Source organism: Pinus tabuliformis, chromosome 5_2 (assembly GCF_031772625.1).
Source record: "Pinus tabuliformis cultivar Carrire ecotype Pingquan chromosome 5_2, CPIR1, whole genome shotgun sequence".
Taxonomy (NCBI): Eukaryota; Viridiplantae; Streptophyta; class Pinopsida; order Pinales; family Pinaceae; genus Pinus; species Pinus tabuliformis.
The window spans coordinates 202,600,877-202,624,308 of record NC_142306.1 but is presented as its reverse complement, the minus strand read 5'-3'; positions in this window follow the sequence as shown (position 1 = coordinate 202,624,308).

Sequence of the window (23,432 nt, the reverse complement as noted above, 5' to 3'; positions counted from 1 at the left end):
CTGGTTTGCACAATTGTGTTGTTTGTGAACCATGCCTTCAGAAACATGGGCCAACCAATGCATCGGTGGCTGCATTGGAAATATCACTTCACATGATTAGGCCCATGCACCGTTATCTTAGGAGTAGGAGGAGTGTTTTCTTTTGTCTTGTTTTCTTGCATGAATGCTTTCTTCTTGCCTTGTGTGATTGTTGGCTTGCTTGCTTATTTTCTTAGTCACTTTTCTTTCACATTTTTCTTCTGATCTTTGCTTTTTTAGTTGTGTGTTTGCTTGTTTGCATTTGTAGGTTAGTTTCGCATGAAACTGTGTGCGACTCTTGAAACAAGAAAGAGTAAAGTGGGAGAGGACTTGTACAGTTACTGATACTTGGTTATCTGTCATCATGTCTCCATATGTAGAACATGTTATCTTCATTCCATGATATGCCAATGGAAAACACGTATTGTTCAAATTGAACCTTGATGAAAACACAACGCTTGTGTGCTAACTAGTATCATTGACTCTAGTTAGTTGTTTTGGGTTAGCCCTTGTCATCTTAGTCAAGTAGAGTAAGGTGACATGGAAAACCTTAACAAGTATGTCATAGGTATACACAAAATACTTCTTTGAAGGAATAACCTCTTCTACTCTAAATAAGTCGGGATCCCTCTTCCACCTTTGAAATGAATAAGTGCTATGCACAATTATGAAAAATGAAAAATGAAAATATGAAAAATTTTGTAGCAGCTATAATCACCCTCCAAAATTTTTCCTTAGCTTCATTTTGGAGCGTCCCAACCAACCATCCTTAGCAGCATGTCTTGCACTGTCAAGTGCATAGGATTCAACTGAGTTTCAATGGCTTACGAGCCTGTGCATGTCAACTTGCTTGTCTCCCATCACAGGCTTCCATTCTAGACTAACGCGATTTTCTGGCTGAGATGATCACTCAGAAATTTGCACAATTCTGGAGGGGAACTAGCCTTCCCTCCAGAAATTGTGCAATATTGTTGGGCTCCAAAATTGCGCAATCTAGCCAGGGACCCTCCCTAAGAAAATTGTGCAATCCAACTTGACACTAGGCTTCAGCCCAAATATTGCAATATTCTGGGAGGGAGTGACCTGCTGACCCCAGAAATTGTGCAATGCTTGAGGGAATGCCAGCACTGCTCAGCCTAGAAACTGAGCAAATCCCTCTCCTAGGTCTGCAAACTACTGCATGTGCCTTCATTTTGACTAGTTCCCTACGGGATTGAGCAATCTTTATTTTCATGCATGGGTTGTTTTTTCTTGAAATAGCAAAAATAAACATGCAAAAATCATCTATAAATTTTAGGGATGTGTTTTTAGCAGCTGGAAGTTACATACAAATATTGTTTTAGAAAATTCCCTCTAAGTGTCGCTTTTTCCCAGATTTGTGGCATGCACATCATAAGCCTCAAACTTATTTATTCAATGTTGTAGAGCTCATTCCTCACATCGATCTTAGAGCTTTGACATCCCACAACACATCTAGGAGTCTTCGGCACATTTATCGCAGTTGTTTTCGGGTAAGTCTGCTTTTCTTGTCATTTTCTGCTTTTATGTCGCTTCTCGTATTTCTCTTTGTATGAATGTTGTTTGATTGGTTTTTTTGAACTCTTGTTGTCATTTTAATGTATATTAGCTTGTAGAAGCACCGTTTCAGTTTTTTTTTGCATCTCACTGCAATCGCATGCATGAAATTGTTTTGCACGAACGGTCTCCGTTGCTGCGAATCATTTCACACACATGCATACGTTCTTGTTTTTTGAATCCTGCATTCATTGTTTTCATGCATGATCATTCAATCTTGCTTACACTTAGTCTTGCCATGCATCCAAACCTTTTCATGTTTTCAGCCACCTGTTGGCGGGTCTGGGCTACCTTGTCTCAGACCTTTCCTTGCCCGGACAAAAATGTGCATTTCTAGAAATGAAGGCTCTGCCCTCCCTCCAGAAATTGTGAAAACCTAGCCCAGCACTGGCCTCTAGGCTTTCATTGTGCAATTCTAGGAGGCAATGCCCCGCTAACCTAGAAAATTGTACAATGTAGTCTCTAGGCATGCATATGCTTGCTGACTGAAATTGTGCCTTGCGTCAGTCCTTAGCAGGTAGGCTAGATTGTGCATTGTGCAGTTCCAGTAACCAGTCAGTCTCCTCAAAGCCAGGGTTGTGCCTTGCGTAGTTTTGGTAGTTGGTTTCCCAGCCTCCCAGTGAAAATCGTGCAATATTTATTGCCACTCACCCAGGTGTGTTGCATGTCAGTCCTCTAATTTCTTTTGGATTTCAACTAACAAATTGCTTGCCATGAGTGTTGCTATGTCTCCAGGTATAACAGGTGTTTTTCCATCTCTTATCAGTACAGGTATAATGGCCTCCAAGATATCAGGGTCAAAGGACACTGTTGGAAGTGGAACTGGAGATGTAGTTGAACTAGTGTCTATGAGCTTTCATGTTTATGGAGACACCAATTAGTCATAGACAGAGACATCAAGCTGAAATGGCAGGACATCAACGATTCATTCTTAACCAAATTTGAGGAAGATATAAAAGACTACAGGGTCTATGTCAACATCCACAAATCTGGCTTGTACCAGATTGCATGCAGATATCTCATGTTTCCATGCGCTAACATGATACATTGGATTGTTTCGCACACTGATCCTAAGATGATGATGTTGATCAGTGTGAGTGGGACAGAGCTTGCTACCTTCAGGGTGAAGGACTATCAATAAATGTATCACTTGCCACAACTGGTGATCACAATGGAGAAACCCTTTAGCACATGCAACAACACAAGCTCTAGAGACATCTTGAAGAATTGGGTGAAGGAGCCAGCCAAGTTCTGAAAGACACCTAGCCTAGTTTTCAGGACAAAGATACTGGGGAAGTCATATCAGTAATTAGTCATCTTTTCATGCCCCTTATATGGCCAAGAGAACACAGAGACCTTCCCACAAAGCTGGGTTATTGCATTGGAACAACTAGACAATGAAGGAAGGCCATGCAACTGGTTAGACGTGTTGGATCTTAGGCTAAAGGAACAAGTAACAGAAGCCCAACATCCACCCAAAGATCAACAATGAGAGATATACATGTCCACTTACATTTTGGATGTAATCTGTGCCTGTAAGTAGTTCCCAGGTTTTAAGTGGGCATGGACACCTTCGGAAACCTATGTGCACACTTATTGTAGATTGTTCTCCGAATGAATCTTCCACAAAGTCATCACATAGTTGTCAGACCACTTGGTCACCCCAGTGTACAAAATGATATTTGAGTAGGATCCACCTTGCATGTCGCGGGTAGAAATGGAGGCACTGATCAACATAGCATATTGGTATGTCTCGCCCCTTGGAACCTTCATACGAATGTACAATGGAAAATCCTCCATATGTTTTACCGAAGTTTTCCATGGATAAGCTTGTCATGCAAGAAGTGTCATATCACATCTCGACAGGGTTGTCAACTAAACTACACAGGAAGAAGAAGGCACCTTGGCCTGCTCTTCCTTTGTAGATAGGGTTGTACGAGATATGAAATCTCAAGCATGTTGATGTCGAGACAGAAGAGTTCAAAAGATTCACTTTCGGCACCAAAAGTTTAAATCCATATGACCCGAATTGCTTTGTAAAGGACCACTGTGTGAGAGTGCAATTTCCTTGGATCCATGTGGCATGTCATTATCCTGAGGAAGACCCATGGAGATACTATCACAACTTCTCTAGGCTCAATGAACCAGTCGACATAGCTATGGAAAGGTTAGTGAAGTAGTGTGAAGCAGCATCTCATAGAGCACCATCATCAACAATAGTAGAGGGTAACAGACCTGCGCATGAAAAAGGAAAGAGAAAGGTTGATGACAATGTAGAGGCAGAACAAAGATACAAGTTCAAAGCAAATCCACTCATGATGAAAGAAGCTGTGGAGATTGAGGCTAAGAGGTGACATTGTGATAAGAGGAATGCACAAAGGCAAAGAGATAAATGAAGAATGGAGGAAATATAACAACATTTGCAAGAGTTGAAGCAGCAACTCCGGGAAGAACAAGAGCTACGCAAAAGGGAGAAGGAAGCACAGTAGGGACAGACACAGTAGGAGGCATAACATGCACATATTGATGAAACTGTGCCCATACAGGTTATAAACTCATCTGAGCAGCTGGAATAGGGTGAGCAGTCATAGGAGAAGGAATTAGCTCAAGAGATTGAATAGATGCTAGAACAGATGGACATGAACATGGTGCAGCCAGAGTTATATCGGGATATAGACCTCATGCCTCATAACCAAGAGGTCACCCCACCCGCTTCACCATATCCGGAACCAGAGCAAGTCCCAAAAAATCAAGGAGACACATATATCCTTGAAGACAATCCTGAGGCAGAGATGCACAACATATCCTTCGAAAAGTCGCAACACAGAGTTGTGCAATCACGCAGAGTGCCTAATCCATATGTACACACATCTCCTGCATAGTTTGAAGAACAAGTGATTGTATCTGATGTGTGAAAGCATCCACAGCATTGGTTGATGCCAATGTTTTTAAAACCGGAACCGGTGACCAAACCAGTCCACCTAATGAACCAGTTTACCAATCGGAATCAGTCTAACCGGGACTGGTTTGGTCTAAACGAATTGGTTTTAAAAAAATACATTAAATAATTAATTTTTAATGAAACAAAACTATTTTTAAGATTTAAAACCATGATTCCAAGCCAATAGAGACAAAATATGCAAAGATTGCTCATTTATATACCATGTAAAGGTGAATATATCAAAATGGCACCAAGTGCAATACATATCATCGACAAAATAGCAAAATACATGAGCAATGAGGCTCTAAATGGCCTATAAAGTCCAAAAACAATGCTGCTCAAATTCCCCTCTCCATTGTGTTTTAGTTTGCACAAATTACTAAGTACCTGAAATGAATATGGGTGTATAAAGATTTCTGTGTAATTCCTGAAGTTATATTTCAATGAGATCAGAGAGAGTAGTTACTTACTATCAGTGTGAACATTAGTGTCATTGATATTGGTTGAGTTCAATATAAATGTGAATCTGATATTCTGAAGCGACTTCATTAGCACCTATTTTGGCTTCCATTGGCTTTATGTAATAAGAACCTAGGAAGGCATCTAGACCAGTTAGTAGACCAACGGTTTGATGAAAGTATTCACAGAAGTAAACTACAACAAATTTGAAATTTACAGGGTATATCTAGGAGATTTCCAAGGTGGGATTTATTTCAGCAATCTGTGTTGTTTCTGAGCATAAGGTGTCATTCTAGTTGCTAGTTACAATCTCATTATACCTTCTTATCCCAACATACTGATGTATAAATTGAACAAGCAAAAATTTACACCTACAACAGCATGCCATTGAAGTGCTTGACAAAATAATGCACAAAAAACATACTAAACTCAGAAAATTTAGTGACATTTTGGGCTCACGAAGGGCTTGCCTCCTAACCGGCTGGTTTAGGATGGAACCAGTTGGTTTATAAAAAATGGCTAGTTCCGTCCTAAACCGGCCAGTTAGTACCCGTTTAGGGCAAAAAAGGAGAAATGGGCTACCTAACTGGGTTTTTTGGCCGGTTTTGACCAGTGGGCTTGCTAACCGCCAGTTAGACCAGTAACTGGTTAGCAAGACTGGTTTTTAAAACTATGGCTGATGCTACCAGAGCATATGTCGAAGCCACCAGCTCAAGTGTTCGATTCTTGATTGCAGGAAACAAGTGAATGCCTGCGGAATTACAAATGACCAAGGAGGGAGGAGAACATGTCACATCATCCACCAGAGGATAGTTGAAGAGAGTGATACTGGATGAAGTATCATCCCTCGAAACAATCATGTAGATGTTTTATTTCAGGTTTGGCATCGTGCATAAGGCAATTGTCCATCTCAACGATTGTGAGTATCATTATGCTAGGAGAGCACGCATCTTATCAAATCTGCACACCGATGCTGACCACATGCATATATGGACGATGAGGTACAAAGGAGCCCCATTGCATTTGCCAAAGATGATGAAGCCGAAGGTGGTAGAGTTGAAGGCACACATCCAGAGTTAGATCTGGAACTATGCGGAACTCCCGCAGCTCATCATCAGTTTGCAGATTTCACATGCACGGGTGTTTAGAAGCATGGATGTCACTATGCACGCGCACACGATCCCATTTATTTGCACACTCCAAGGAAAAATCAAAGAACCAATTCTAAACAGAGTTAGGCATGTACTTTGATGAGTTGATGCGTGTAGCTACCAACACAGACTTGGAGATCAGTGTAGACACTATGCATCAGTATGTTGCTAGTCCAGCTACACTCAAGACTATGATGCACATGTTATCAGATGAGTTGGACAGAGGTGCCTGATCAGTGTACTTGGATGCAACAGAGGTGGGAGTTCACTTTCAATGAGATGTCACCATTGAGCACGTGGACACCATCACAAACTACCATGTTTGGGATCAGTTCACCACCGTCAATCATCATGAGGATGTCGAAGAGTTGGTCTTCCCACAACTGTTCGAATCTTAGTGATATCTTGCATGGCTTTCTCAAGCCTATTTTGTCTCATATGGGTACATGTGTAGATTTTAATGTAACATCTTGTAAAAGTGAAAGACCAAGTGTCGATGGTCGAATGTAACTATCATGTAGTAGTTCAAGATTCATGGGGGTAGGTGAAGAGTCACAAAGCGGAATGTCATGGTTCACCCAGCTCTTTGCTATTTATAGAACCTCATAACTCATTGTATAGGCTTTTGGTGACCAAGCTTCCCATAGGTGTATCATAAAGAAATCTTGGAGTGTATTGTAACAAGCCTTGGCTTCTCCATAGTGCAGAGCTAGTACATCTCTTTGGAGGAGTAGGAAGCAGTTATTGTAATCTTCCTCTATTAGAACTAGTGGTTAGTCATGGTTGTACAATATGATTGGATCTTTCACTCTTAATATAATAGAGCCAGCGTGTTTCATGCATACGTTGTTATTATATTTCAGCTCTCTTGGTTGCTCTAATGATATATGTAGTTGTTTGCTTATGCATGGATGTATGGAATCTTTCTATATATGTATGTATGAATCTTATTGAGATTTGCTATTGGTTTAACCATCACTCTAGATTGTTGGTTCACCTATCTTCCAGCTTTTGATGTATTTTTTCTCGTGTATTCCCTTCCAAGCTGTGTGTTTCCACATGTTTCCAAGGGGCGCACTCATTCCACCTTCCATGTGTTAGAACCCTTCATGTACCTTCCTTGGCTTGTTGCATTGGTCACACCCTTGATACCAACAAGGAAATCCTACTTGCGTCTGCATGCAACCGCGGTCAAGGCGATACCATACGACCCACTACTAGGACTCCTACACCAAACGGTCTGAGGTCTAGTTGGGACTTCTTGCCAGAGAGGTCCCCTGACATGTTGGCGAGTCCAACATCGTCAACAATAACCAATAGTTTTGTCATGTAATTTCATGTTTTGTCTCCTTTGAATATTTTCAACTTAAGCATGTTTCAAAATCTTTTTTTTAGGAAGGATATTTTGGTTACCCTGTTTCAATTAACATTACGAGGAGGAAATGTCATGGTGGTAGAAAATTTGGAAAACATGGAAATATTTTAGTCTTATAGAGTTAATAAAATCTTGGAGGGGAGCACCTAAAAGGGCTATGATACTATAAGTGTGAAGGTGATGAGTCTAAGAGAATAATATATGTCTAAAACCATATTCTACCATATTACTAATTTTTTTCTTAACTTTTTAATTTTTGGATTTTAATCTATAGTTAAAATTTGAAGTGCATGCATGCCTATTGTAAACTCAAACCATCATCTCCTATATTTTTCGAAATATGTTCCCTATATTCTTGGATACTTGCTCCCTATATTCTTGGAACTTAGTTCAAATTGGAAAAAACACTCATTGAACTATTTTCAATTAACAATTCGTTCATTCATTCATTGAAAAAAATTGAATGAGAGAGGGAAAAGAACTCTTGACAAAGAATAATAAGAACGGATGGCAAAGCATAGTAAGAACTCTTGACAAAGAATAGTAAGAACAGATGGCCAAGAACCAATGTTTTGACCTTTCTATTCACATACTGAAGAGCTTAAGAGAGACAATACTTCTAAGGTAATGTGGAGTAAATAAAGAATATCTCTATGTGTTGTATTTAATGTTATCATGGGCATTAAATAGTTTTTCTATATATAATAAAACTCTTAGTAATTGAAATAATGAAATATATGTTGGATTCTAAATACATCAATTTAGAACTTTGACATACAGAAAATAACTAGAGGGAGAATACTTTTGAGGGATTATTGGGTAGAGAAAGAATTTTTCTTTGTGTTGTATGTGTAAGTATGCTAAGTCACAAATAGTTTATTTCTCTTTAAAAATATTTATAGTAAGATATTTTTTTGATAAATTCTCTTCCCTAAGATAAATATTGGTCCTAAGTTGTTCTTATAATACCCTTTCATCCTAGTGATATCATAGCTTGGATGGGGTGGCATGAAGTAGAAGGATTAAATGAAATGGAGTCTATGGTTGGGTGGAAAAATAGTTTAATTGTTTGGAATATAGATATTATTTATGAAATTAACATTGTAGTATGATGAGTATGATTAGTTTATTATTATTTTATTTTTTTATAAAATATTGTGGCTAATGATGAGAACATAACCCTTGTTAAAAGTTTTCCATTAGAAAACTAACATTTGGAATATTTTTCTTGTAGGTGAATGTTATATTTCCTGAATAATATTTATTGGTGTTTAAAGGCGTAATAATTAGTGTACACTAGTTTTGATGAGTTTGAAGGATTTCTTAACGTAAAATGTGTTCCTTTTATAGACGTATTGAGTTGATATAGAATTATCAATATGTTTCTATGGAACATTTATAGATTTTGATTTCCTTATAATTAAACATATGATCTGGGTAAATGTGGTTTTCAGTGCATAGGAACCTTATATCTAGATGGGCATATCCACCAGAAGACTTAGATACAAATATTTTACCTACAATTTTATAGTTTTTTTTAACAAACCTATAGAGTTTATTATGGAACCATTAGGGTTTTGCTATGCAATGCTTCTAAAATTTTATATTTTTATAATTGAAAATATATGACCTAGGTAAATATAATTTTTAATAAATTACAATCTTATATTTTGATGGATACATCCACCAAAATACCAGAAAAACCATTTAAGTTACTATTGGTTAACATCAATAGGTATTGGTAATAGAAGCTAAATTGTTTCCATCTAGAGAATATGCAATGTAGCCTCTAAGCATTGTCTGGCTCCATAAGTTGGCCATGCTCAACTCCATCCTTGTGTTTGAACAAAAATAAATGGATTAAATTGATGGCTATATTCCCACTAGAATGATCAACACTTGGCATTACTTAAATACTTGACACCTCAACCTAAGAACATGTTGGTAAAGCCATGGGAGGGAAATTTTAATCATCGTTAAAGCTATGGAAGGAGGTAAAATTTGAAGTGGTTTTAACTCTTGGGGAAGTTTAACATTGAAAAATGAGGATTGAAATAGAGGATGACAATTGAATGCATCCGCACCATTCAATTTGGAAGTTCCCTTAAAATTGTAAAATATACACTCCAAATGACCCAAAAATACCTAGAATGTACTTTTAGAAATTAGGTTTCTTAATAGTACTGTAAAATTTGATACATATCTATTAGGATATTTTTGTGAGTGTTTTCATATTAAATACCTACATTAATATAGATACATGTGCCAAAAATCTTAAGTACCCAAACTATAATTTCTAAGATACACATTATTTATGATAGGATACTCGCATATATATATGTGTGTGTGTGTGCACGCATGCGCGTGCGTGCGTGCGTGCGTGCACTCATGTTATTTATGAAAATTGGAAGAAATTAGATCCATTGCATTTTTTTAGATTAAAGATGATGTACAATGTTTTTTTTTTAAATGTTTTAATTGAAATCAACTTTTGATACCCTTCTTTTTATTTTATTTTATTTTTCTTTTGAAAAATATTTTTAAGCATCTCTTTTTACTATTTTTATTATTTCTAATCATATTAATTTATTGATGTTGAAATGATTTTTGCATGTGAATCCAAAAGTCATGAAACTTGATAAGAACCAATATACTAATATTAAGATAAGAAAAAAATTCCCAACTATAATATATATCATGAGGTTTTAATGTGTAATATCTTAGTGTGGTTTCTTTGAATATATTGAAATTAAATATATTTATATATTTTGTTTCTACTAAGCATATTTTATTACTATGTTTTATTTTGTACCATGAAGAGGAAATGTGATGGTGGCCAGAACATTTGGAATACTTGGAAATATTTCACCTTTTGTGGATTTAATAAAATTCTAAGATTTACTGAAGAATGAGTGCATAAAGAGGCTATGATAGTTCTAAGGGAATCATATATGACTAAAACCATGTGTTATCTTTCTCCCTATATTCAAAGATATCTTTTCCCCTACCTTATCAGAACCTAATTTGAATTGGGAAAATGACTAATGACATTATTTTATTTATTAATTATTAATTTTTTCATGGAGAAGAATTCAAGTGGGGGAGCAAGGGGGCTTTTTGAGAAAGAATTGTGAACTATGGATGTCCAAGAACTAATATTTCCTTGCTAGATCTTGGTAGATATCAATCTAGACCTTGCTATGAAGATATTGAAGAGTATGAGAAGCAGAATAATTTCAAGGTTAGGTGGATAAAATAAAGAAGATCCTTTTTTGATGTGTGTTTTAGTATTATGAGTGTTAGATAGATACTCTATGTATAGTAAAACTTAGTAGTGAAATAATTAAATATTTCTTGGATCTTAGAGATATTAGTCTAGAACTTTCAATGGACATACTATAGTTAGAGGGGGAATAATTTTGAGGGATTGTGAAGTAGAGAATCAAGATCTCCTTGTGTTGTATGTGTAGGTATTATGGGTGTTAGAATGTTGATTTGGCATTAGAAATATTTATAGTAAGATACCTGGTTGAGAATTTTTATTTCCTAATTATTTGGATTGGATCATTATATTAATTTTCATCCATATTGATGCTTTTAAAGTGGAAAATTTTGGAAGAATAAACTTATAGATCCATTTTTACTAGTAGGTCCCAATTTGGAGAATTAGTCTTTGAAACCTTCCAAATGAAGTTTTAGGAATTAAATGGAGTTTTTTCATTTCCAAAATATTTTTCTTCCACCAAAACTCCCTTGTGCAATTCTACTCTTAGATATCTCTCCAATAACTTAATAAAGATATCAAACATAGTCAATATGAAAAACTTAATCTTATGAGAAGTTGACCTTCATATTTTGTATAACATGATTTGAGAGGATGGCATGTAAACCCCAATAGTCATGGAAAAGGGGCTACCCATGTGGATATTGTGAAGAAGACTCTAAAAGGGTTGAATTTTTTACTTTGGTTGAGAATTAATGGAATCAAATTTAACCCCTAGTTGGTTGTTGGGTTGTGTTATAATCATTCCACTAGGAGGAAAAGGGGTTCCATCCTATTAGAGTTCATTTTTGTTCCATAGTAGAAAATATTAGATAAGAGTGGATAGGGATAAAACATAGTAGAGAGGGTTTGTGTGATATAATATCCCATAATCCATAGCTTTAAGGAAGCTCCATAGAGAGATTCTTCTCCTTTAGGTTTACATCATGTTCATTCCAAAAAGAAAAGCATAGTTGCGTAACCCTCCAAATGAATTTTCTCCCATAACGGTTTTCCTGTAGAACATCTTGTCGAAATTATGATTATACTAAGAGGGGTGGGGTGAAATAATATAATCACCAATTAAAAAATTGAATAAATTTATAACTTGAAAGATATGATGCACCAATTAATCAAGCACCACATGAGAACACAAAATATACATGGAAACCCTTACCAGAGAAACCCACAAAATTCTTTTATTTTTATTTATAAATGTAGGCCCCAACATACTGTTACAATAATTTATTAGCACCAGCCTAACGTTGCAATAATTTACTGGAACCAACAAGAAGGAGACACATATCCCCTGATTTATAGGCACCAACCTAATTCCCTTCCTAAATTTATAAGAACCCACCTACAAGAGACACCAAATCCTCATATATGAAAGCAACCACTTGTTGGAGGCATTGAAATCCTTATATTTGCAATAAACAAACCTATTGGAGGAACCAACCCCCTATATTTGTAGGTACCAACCTACTGGAGGAACTAGCCCCCTTATGTTTGTAGGCACCAACCTGGTAGAGGCACCTACCCCTAATAGTTGCACCATAAACCTCCTTTTCATAACATTTCAAACTAGATCCACCAACATTCTCCTTGACTCTTGATGCAATATGGTCTTCCTCTAGAATCTGGTTCATACCTCTAGTCTCAACAATTTACCTTACCTTTCTAAATTAATATGTTATATACATCTCTAATAAAAAACTATGATATACTAATCTTATATTTTCAAATCAACATTGGTCAAACAAAAACACTTTAGCATTATATCACAAACTATACTTGCATGCATACATACATACATATATACATACATACGTACATACATACATACATACATATATACATACATGCATACATGCATACATACATACATACATACATACATAAATACATACATACATACATAAATGCATACATACATACATGCATACATACATTATGTATGTAATAAACAACATCAAACATCAAACTTCATAGACTTCATATTTTCTCTACACAAAATACTCATCTTATTCACACTTCATCATTCTTTTCAATCCTTTTGTTCACTTTCTGTGTAATCCTCTCTCTAAGACTAATTGCATATATGGCCCGGAACATAGTCATGTAGACTCAATCCACATCTCCATACTCACTTAGCTCACACACTTTTTTTCTTTGTGCAATTTAGATATGCATGCACACCATCCATGTTTCAATCATCAACTTTCCTATGTATTTATACATTGTGGTTTGATTAGGGATGTGTTGAGGGCCCTGAAATCGGGTCAAAAACAAGGGGGATACCCACCCGGTCGGGAACCTGGTTGGCGGCTCCGTGCCCGTTTGGTGTAGCGGGTCCGACTGGGGATAACGGGACCAGCTTCCCGTTCTAAGGGGGTGTGTGTGTGTAGAGTTTGGTGATGTGTGTGTGTGTAGAATTTGATAATGAAAATATGGAATTATTTCTAAGCTAATCTAGTTCTAAACTCTGAGACTGAATTTTATACTACTTTAATCTATCAAGAACAACACATCTAATCTACGCTAACCCGGGATAGAACTTTTTCCATTATGCGATCTAGAAAGATTTCACACAATAACTGGTAATGAAGATTATTCAGCTATTATGAGAATATAAATCAATTAAGATGAACCATCCTGCATAAAAAGTTAAGCAAAACGGTTGTGAACAACATATCGCATAATCAGTTATTCATGTATTAAGCACAAATCAATGACTCCACCGTACAAAAGTGCCAAATGGTAGTCCACTCATTCATACGTTAACATATAAACAACATCAGCTGTATATTACTCTAAGAATGCAAGTAGAAACTCGTCAAGAGATAAAAGTACCATTTATGACTGACTTTATACTCACAGACCTGAAGCAATAATGATCTATTTCTACTTACTTCTAATGCCTACTAAGAGTACAGAAGTGCAACATCAGTAGCAGGTATTAAAATGCAAACATAAATAAATCTTGATCCGTCCATTCATCAAAAACCCCCTCCGAGGGTGCAAAAGTGCATGTTCTGAGGACAAGTTTTTTGACAAATTTCCGGACCCTTCTCCAATGCAACGAGAAGGGTTAAATACTACTAACCGGCTAATTTTAATTACACAAATTTAGGGAACGGCTACAAATGACCGCCCTTTTACTAAAACCAATTTATTTCTAAAAACTGAATCTAATTTCTAACCATTTCTGTATCTGCTCCTTAGTGCTGTAAGCGATGCGCTGTTCGCCGTGAAAGAGTCGGCTGTTTGTCCTTTCCTTTTGTTCAAGCTTGAAAATTAGAAATAACAAGAGCTGGCACCTCTTTCTGACAAACTAGAAGATATTTTTGAAAGTGTTCTTCTGGAGGAGTGTCTTCACGGCGTGTATACTTAGTACAACTCAGATTTCTTTCAAACTGATTGTGCTGTTGCTATTTCGGTTTCCGGTCGTGCGAATGACTCAATGAGTTGGGGATTTTGTTTCCTGATTGATTTTCTCAATTGAAACTTGTTTCCATTCTTTGTTCCAGGCTTTTCTGAGACGTCTTTCCCCTTAAGCGTTTTTCTTTTTGCTTTACCCAATTTGGGACTCAGGATCTTTCATAAACGCTTTGCTTTTGTGCGCCTTTGACTCTGAGTCCTAGATAGCCTATTTCCATCAGCATTTGTTGAGTGATACTCTGGGATCCGCGGTCCTGCTGTATGCAGTATCCATCTGCGAAGTCATCTCCTCTCTGCTCTTCTAGTTCTGGCGCTTTTCCTTAGATGTTTCCTGCATATAGATTTATATCAGTTGCTGACTTATAGTTCACGTAAATGAAAAGAGACAGAAGAAAAGATTGACATGAAAGAAATTAAGTTCTAATGAATGCATAATCATGTCACCCATTATGACTTGACTCTTCGAAAAACGCAACATAATCATCTTTGGATACACAGGCATACAATCATTAATTTCCCGTAAGGTGCGCGCCTAATTTTAGGCTCATAGATCATGCCGAGGAATGCCTGCGACGAATGGCTTCTGCGATTTGCATCGCAGCATCGAAGATTGCGAGGTAAATAGGTGGCATCGCAGCAATTGATAGTCTCATTTGTCGCACACCATAGATCGCAGGTCGCAGCTTTGCATGGTCGCAGATCGCACATCGCAATATCGCAAGGTCGCAAGGTTTTTCGCTTTGTCACTTTGTGCTGCTTATGCGACATTGCGATGTGCGACATCGCATATCGGCCGTCGGCGGTTCTTTAGGTTTTCCCCTTTTGAGCTCTTTTAATGCACGCGATGCGATGAGTTCTCGCGTCGCTCCTCCTCAGTGTGTTTATGCGCTTTGGGAAAGCGCTCCTTTTTCCTTTGCGACGCGATATAGCTCTTAGGGAGTTAATACAAAAGATTTTTCAAACAAAAATATTTTTTGATTTTTTTGGTTAAGGGTCCCCCTTTGCTTGATGTTATTACTAATATCAAACAAAGACGGGGGTTGTTGGTGACCACAACAATGGTGATTCACTGTGAAGAACCAGTTATCTCTGCATTTCTATTGACCGTTCACTTCCGAAACAGCAAAATTTTGTATATGTCTAAATTTTGTTATGGACAGATAGAGTAGATTGCCCCTCACCTTGTCGACGATATTTTGTCTCAACCCTTTTTATATCCCAATTTCTTGCTTCCTCAAGTTTTTTCTTGCATTCGCATCAGACATTACTTGGTCTTGATAAAAGATAAAATAAGGTCTTCTCTGCGTACTGGCTTAAAAGTATGCTCATTTGTCGTAGGTAGAGCCTCTGCTGCCCGGAAGCGTCCATAGCCTCAACAGGGTTACCATGTTATCCAGTAATGATCCTTTTTCCTGCTTGAGGTTACTCGCAACATTCTAGAGAAAATTCCTTTTTGACACACTTTTCCTTTTTTAATTCTCTAAAGAACAATGTCTTGGTTTGGTGGCCAAATTATGACACAATCATTCACCTGATTTACACTTTTGCTGAACAAGCTGGCTCGTGATGAGACCTCTTGTCTTTTGATTGCAACAATCTTAAGTCGTTGCCCTGTTTTGATAGACAGTATTGGCAAAGTCAGCGAGTTATAATATCTGTGATCATGATAATCCGGCTCGTGATGAGACCTATTATTCTTTGAGATATAGTGTTTTGTTTGGATTGTTTCTCTGAATGCTGTAATTTCCTTTTAGCAGGGAGGAAGTCATTGTTTTTCCTTAAGAAAGCTCTGGACGACAATAATATAGTTTTTGAAAACAACAGTTTTGCAGAGAATGCTTATTTTATTATTGATGATACCTTTCATGGTGCTGATACAAAACAATTCTTTTACCAGAGGTTGCTTTTGTCAAAGTTTTTTAGAGGTCGAAACGAGTATCGTAATCAAAGTGAAGTTAACTCTATTTGTCAATAATAAAATTCATATTTTCAAAAATTTTGCTATTTGTACAAGCGAAATCAAAATCTGATAGAGAATTGGAATGCTCTTTCATGAATCCTTTTTAAATGATCATTTACAACGGGTTTTATTCGTAAGAAGAGAAAAACAAAACAAAATAAAAACTAAAAACTAAATCTATCCTACAAAAAATAGAAGATTTCTCTTCTATGGAAAGTATAATTTAAGAATCAGTCCGTTGACAGGTAAAGAATCTCTCCTTCCTGCCAGATCCTGCAACACGAATTTAGACGAGCCTACGACTTCTACAATCTGAAAAGGGCCAAGCCACAGCTTCTGAAATTTCGTATGTTTGCCCTTTTCTTCATGAGCCTTATCCCATTTCAAAACTAAATCACCCATCTGAAAGTCTTTTCTGGTTATGATGCTTGAGTCAAAAGAAGATTTTATTAGCGCTTGGTGATGAGCATGGGTTTTCCTAGCTTGTTCTCTTTGTTCTTCTAGTTTGATTATTTCCATTTGTCTTAATTGTAAAGAGGAAGTAGGTACTTCATCGATATATTGCACTAAAGACAAAGAGGGAATGACTAGGTGAGTCGGAAGAACCACTTCTCTCCCATAAACTAAATTAAAGGGAGAAGTGCCGATTGAAGCTTTCTTCGTGATTCTATCAGCCCATAAAGCATTTACCAACGCTTTGTGCCAATTCCTTTGGTTTTGGTCGACTGTTCTTTTGATAATTCTGATTAGGTTCTTGTTTGTTGATTCAGCCAATCCATTACCTTGCGGATAGTAGTTGGCAGAATATTTCGGTTTGAAACCTCTTTTAAGCGCAAACTCAGTCATAGTATTTCCAGAAAAATATGAAGCGTTATCAAACATTAATGCTGTTGGCAATCCAAACCTAGTGATGATAAATTGATCTATGAATTCAATAATATTTTCAGAATGAACTGTCTTGAGAGGAACTGCTTCTACCCATTTGGTAAAATAATCAGTTGCCGTAAGGATATACTTATGCTGCTTAGAAGAGTGAGGAACGATCTCACCTATTATGTCCAAGCCCCATTGACTGAATGGTTGGTCGATGATGACTGGTTGTAGCGGCATGGACGGTTTCCTTTGTTTTCCTGCAGCAGTCTGGCAGAATTGGCATCTCCTTATGTGATTGTATGAGTCTTTGAACAGCGTGGGCCAATAATATCTTGCACGCAAGATTTTATGTGCAGTCGCATCTCCGGCATAGTGTCCACCCGCCGGTCCATTGTGGAGTTCCTGCAAAACCTTTTCGGCTTCAGTTTTCTCAAGACACCTAAGAAGCACAGAATTGTAATTCCTTTTAAACAAGACATCATTTATGAGCTGGTATTGTTTAGCTTTTAATCTCAAAGCTCTTTTCTTGGTATGATCTAGACGTGATGGAGCATACCCGTTCTTAAGAAAATAAATGGTGTCAGCATATGATGATTTTGCATCGTTTAGGCTTAACTCGTACGCTTGTACCTCTTCAGATGAGTTCTCCGGGATTTGCGATGCTCCGGCTAACATCTTGCAGAAGCCTTGACCTCTTACAATGTTTGCTGGTTTGATCTCGAGATCATATTCTTGTAAAGCGGTAATCCAATTAGCTCTCTTTTCACCCACGTCTTTCTGCACCAAAAGGTTTCTTACCGCCGGAAACGGTACTACGACTTTAGTGTGGGCTTTAAGCAAGAAAGGTCTGAAATATTTGATCACTTTGAAAACAACGTATGCTTGTTTCTCTACGTCTGAGTAATTAATTTCAGCACCTTGTAAGTTCGAGCTAAAGAATGCGATTGGAGCCTCCGCTTTCTCTTGATTTGCTTGGGTCAAAATCGCGGCATAGGATTTCTCTGAGGCAAAAGTGTATAAGGTAAAAGATTCCGAAAAATTTGGGGTGGCCAAAGATGGAGCATTGATGATAGCTTGTTTGATTAAGTTGAACGCTTCGTGCTCATCTAGACCCCATTTGAAATTTGAATTCTTTTTTATCATATTTTGTAAGGGAGAAATAATACGTGAAAAATCCGGGACAAATCTTTTGACAAAATTGATCTGTCCAAGGAAGGATTGCATAGCTTTCTTGTTATGGGGTATGGATATTTCGGAAATTTCCTTGATTCTGTCGGGTTCTATGTGAATACCAGATTTCGACACTATGAATCCGAGCAATTTCCCTTCGCTTAACGCAAAGAAAGATTTCTTTGGGTTGAGCGAAATCCCATACCTCAAGCATCTTTGAAAGATTTGCTTCAAATCTTTGAGATGGTTGTTTCATTTTTTGGAGTACACTGTTATATCATCCAGGTAAATCACTACTAATTTATTGACTAACCCTTTAAACGCGATGTCCATGGCTCTCTGAAAGGTAGCTCCGGCATTGATCAGACCAAATGGCATCTTCCGATATGCATAAGTGCCCCATTTGGTTCGGAACGTAGTCCTTAACTGATCATCGGGATGCACCAGTACTTGATTGTATCCTGAAAATCCATCCAGGAATGACATTAATTCTGAGCCTGCTACCACCTGTAATATTTGCTCCATAGGTGGGAGGGGAAAGTTATCTTTCTGACAGGCTTTGTTGAGATTTCGGAAATCGATACAGATTCTAATGTCTCCGTTTTTCTTCCTAACGGGCACCATATTGGATACCCATTTAGAATGCCTTACGGGGAAAATTATTCTGGCTCTCAACAACTTATTAATCTCAGTTTTTATCTGATTTTCTAGGTTAGGGTGTATTTTTCTGAGCTTCTGCTGGACAGGCTTTTCATTGTCAATCATAGGGATAACATGTTGAATGATAGAAGTGTTGTATGTTTTTAGCTCATCGTAATTCCAGGTAAAAACGTTTTTGTATTGTCTCAGAAGACGGATATATGCTGATTTCTCTTCAGGGGCTAGGCCGTGACCTAGGTTAACGTTTTGTGGCTTCTGATCGGTCCCTAGGTTTACTAATTCATAGTTCAGGGTAGAACTGCAAAGTTTAGCATTGGCGGACCTTTTAAACCGACTTTTAAAATCATATAAATCTTCTAACTTGACCACCGATTTCGGTATAGCATTGTCAGAGCCATTTTGTTGTATTTGATGATCATGATGGTCTTCGTCGATTATCTGATTTGAGTAGGATCCTTCAGAAGTAAGGAAATTTACGATGTCAGGATCGTCGTTGAACACTCTCCAATTGGTGATATTGTCAGGGATGGATGGTCTAAAGATTAATTCTATTGAAAACCTATCAGGACTAAAATCTTCAGAAGGGATAAGTCTAGAGGCTACGTTAGCTAACAGGTCTGCGCTCGCATTTTGAATTCTTGGAATTGACGAGATGTTGAATGCTACGAAATGTGTAGTGAGATCTTGAACTAATGATTGATAATGCTTTAAATGACTTGACAGACAATGTATGGTGTTACGTACCTGTTTTATGACGATCTCCGAATCTCCAAAGACTTGAAGATACTTAATGTTTAATCCGATTGCTTTGTATAGGCCTTGAACCAAGGCTTCGTACTCCGCTGTGTTGTTCGTGCAGTCGAACTCAAGTCTGCATGTGAGCATAATCTTGTTCCCATCTGGGTTAGTCAGAACGCATCCTGCTCCTGCTCCCTCATTGGATTTAGATCCGTCAAAATATAATTTCCAAAATAAAGATGTATTTACAGAATTATCTAAAAAACTAAAACATTTTGAGTCATCAGTTTGGGAGAAATTTTCAACTTGGGATAAAACTGAATTCTCTAAGTATGGTGAAATATGAGAATTGAAATTACCTAGGAAAGAATCTATTGCGTAATTGCCTACAATGCTGCTATTGTACGTTATGGCCTCATTTTCTCCTTCCAGTTCTGTCACTATGTATTTTTGGTGCAATTCTCGTTCAACCTTTATCTGATTTGGTTTACCATCGTATGGTAACCACATGTGCGACCAATCGGTTGAAAAATATCCGTGGAGTTTTTCCGACCAATCCCTACTAAGAATCAAACCATAGAACTCAGGGATATCAGCTACTAGAATGTCGATGACCTGACACACTTTTGGGTTAGACGACAATCTTATGGTCACCTGATTGAGTTCACCAATCACTTCGACTTGGGATCGATCAAGTTGAACTATACGTACTGCGGATTTTTGAGGTTGCACATTCAATTTGGGACATATTGACCTGGGTAAAATATTCGTTGAAGCACCAGAATCGACCAAGCAATTGTGCACGTTTTTGTTGAAGATTTCATATGTGAGAAGAAAAGGAGGAGTATGAGATCTTGATCTTCCTCCAATCAAGGCGATGTCATTTGGATCAATTTTATTGATCGTGTTGGTTGGAGGCCTTCCCAGATTGTGGGAAGCTACAGCTGTAGGTAAAGATGTAGTAGGCACAACATGCAATTCTTTCATCATTATTTTCTGCTGGTGTTTCAATTTACTAAATTCATACAGAGTGATATTAGCCCTAGTCTTCTTCATGTCATCAATGATGTTATACTCCATTTCATCCGACACTATTAGTGTTCTTGATGGAGGCGTTTGATCAGATTGGACTGGGCTAATGTGGGTCGCTTTAGCAGTTGTCTTTTTTGTTGCGACCTTTTCTTTTGTTGCAGGGCTTGCGCCCTTTTGTTTTGGGGTAGTTAGGGGAGGATCAAGTTGATTTTTTCTTCTCGTGCTAACAGGAAATGCTTCTTGGTCCTCTTCTTGTGGGAGGATGAAGTCCCACATTCCTTGTAGTTCTACAACCTCTTCCTCATTGGTCTGCCCTTCAATGGTATTCTCTTCTTCTTCGTCTTCTTCAGATTCAACGTTTGAGACAGCACTAGGTGGTCTTACTTCCATGGGAGAATTTCTTTTAAAAGTCCTAAAGGGCTTTTTCGAAGAAGTCTCTGCTACTTGTTTCTTAATATCAATCATCTCATTGGACATGGCTTTCAACACTTTTTGTAATCCTTCCAAATTGAAAGGATCTTTCGTTTGCTTCTTCTTGGTGTCTTCTTTGAAAGAGATCTTCTTAGATTTGTGTTCTTCTATAGCGGATCTCTTTTCTAGGGCTACCACACGTTTTTCCACTGCTAACGCTTCTGTCAAGTTGTCAACTAAGGTGGTCTTGTTTGCCCTATCTACGAAGATAGCCAAGTTTGGAGGTAAAGCCGTGATGTACCATTCACATCTTACTTCCTCGCTAGGTTGTGAGGCAGCGGGGATTTTGTTGAGGATCTTATTGAACCGTAAGTTAAAATCTTTAATGGGTTCTCTAGCCTCAGCCTTAAGATTAGATAGGTCATTGATCAATGTCGCCGTGGATCTGTCATCACCAAACTTGGTGAGGAACTGACTTTGAAAAATGTCCCAGCTTGTGATGGATCCGGAAGGTAACGAAAAGTACCATGACCCGGTTGTTCCTTGCATTGTATAAGGGAAAAGCCGGACAACAGCGTCTTCGTTAGTGACTCCGTTGAGATTAACAGAAAGCATGAAATTATTGATATGTTCCTCGGCTAGCATTCCTGCTTCCGGATTGAATTTAGGCAGCCATCTCTCAGGATGGGCCAGTATAGGGCTCAGGGGTGGAGGCATTAAAACCGCCCCAGGATTGTTCCATGGAGACTGGGCCATCGCTGAGCTGCTAATTAATGGAAGTGCAGAAGATGATCCCTGATGCTGAGAAGATGAAGATATTGAGATCTTTGATGTTTGAAGAGGAAGGTTTGTAGAAGATGGGTGAGTGAGTTGGAATGAAAGAGTGGGTGGTTGACTTCGCGGTGAGGGAGTTGATATGGACGAAGTGGATGAAGGAGTCTGACTATCAGACTGTAGTGGTGTTTTCCTTGCTCTTTTCCTGGTGGGGAGAGGGAGTTCACTTGGTTGAATGCCAAATTTTTCACTCTTTGATCTGGTAAGGGGATGAGCAGGGTTGTACTGCGAAGTCACGCTGCTTTTAGATTTATCAGACTTCTGGTTAAAAATAGAGAATACCTGGAGTTTACGAATCAAAGTTCGAATTTCAGGGGGTTCAATGATAGATTGGTCTGATATATTCGGATATGTAGCAGTGGTAGATACTCGAGCGACTTCAAATTCCGGGTTTAACCGTGTTGGAGAAGTCGAGGGAGTTGATGAGGGTGTATTACTCTCAGAATGGTATTTAGATATTTCTTTAGGTGCCATTCATAGTTCGAGCCCTCCTTCTAGCGCCAAATATGTTGAGGGCCCTGAAATCGGGTCAACAACAAGGGGGATACCCACCCGGTCGGGAACCTAGTTGGCGGCTCCGTGCCCGTTTGGTGTAGCGGGTCCGACTGGGGATAACGGGACCAGCTTCCCATTCTAAGGGTGTGTGTGTGTGTAGAGTTTGGTGATGTGTGTGTGTGTAGAATTTGATAATGAAAATATGGAATTATTTCTAAGCTAATCTAGTTCTAAACTCTGAGACTGAATTTTATACTACTTTAATCTATCAAGAACAACACATCGAATCTACGCTAACCCGGGATAGAACTTTTTCCATTATGCGATCTAGAAAGATTTCACACAATAACTGGTAATGAAGATTATTCAGCTATTATGAGAATATAAATCAATTAAGATGAACCATCCTGCATAAAAAGTTAAGCAAAACGGTTGTGAACAACATATCGCATAATCAGTTATTCATGTATTAAGCACAAATCAATGACTCCATCGTACAAAAGTGCCAAATGGTAGTCCACTCATTCATACGTTAACATATAAACAACATCAGCTGTATATTACTCTAAGAATGCAAGCAGAAACTCGTCAAGAGATAAAAGTACCATTTATGACTGACTTTATACTCACAGACCTGAAGCAATAATGATCTATTTCTACTTACTTCTAATGCCTACTAAGAGTACAGAAGTGCAACATCAGTAGCAGGTATTAAAATGCAAACATAAATAAATCTTGATCTGTCCATTCATCAAAAACCCCCTCCGAGGGTGCAAAAGTGCATGTTCTGACGACAAGTTTTTTGACAAATTTCCGGACCCCTCTCCAATGCAGCGAGAAGGGTTAAATACTACTAACCGGCTAATTTTAATTACACAAATTTAGGGAACGGCTTCAAATGACCGCCCTTTTACTAAAACCAATTTATTTCTAAAAACTGAATCTAATTTCTAACCATTTCTGTATCTGCTCCTTAGTGCTGTAAGCGATGCGCTGTTCGCTGTGAAAGAGTCAGCTGCTTGTCCTTTCCTTTTGTT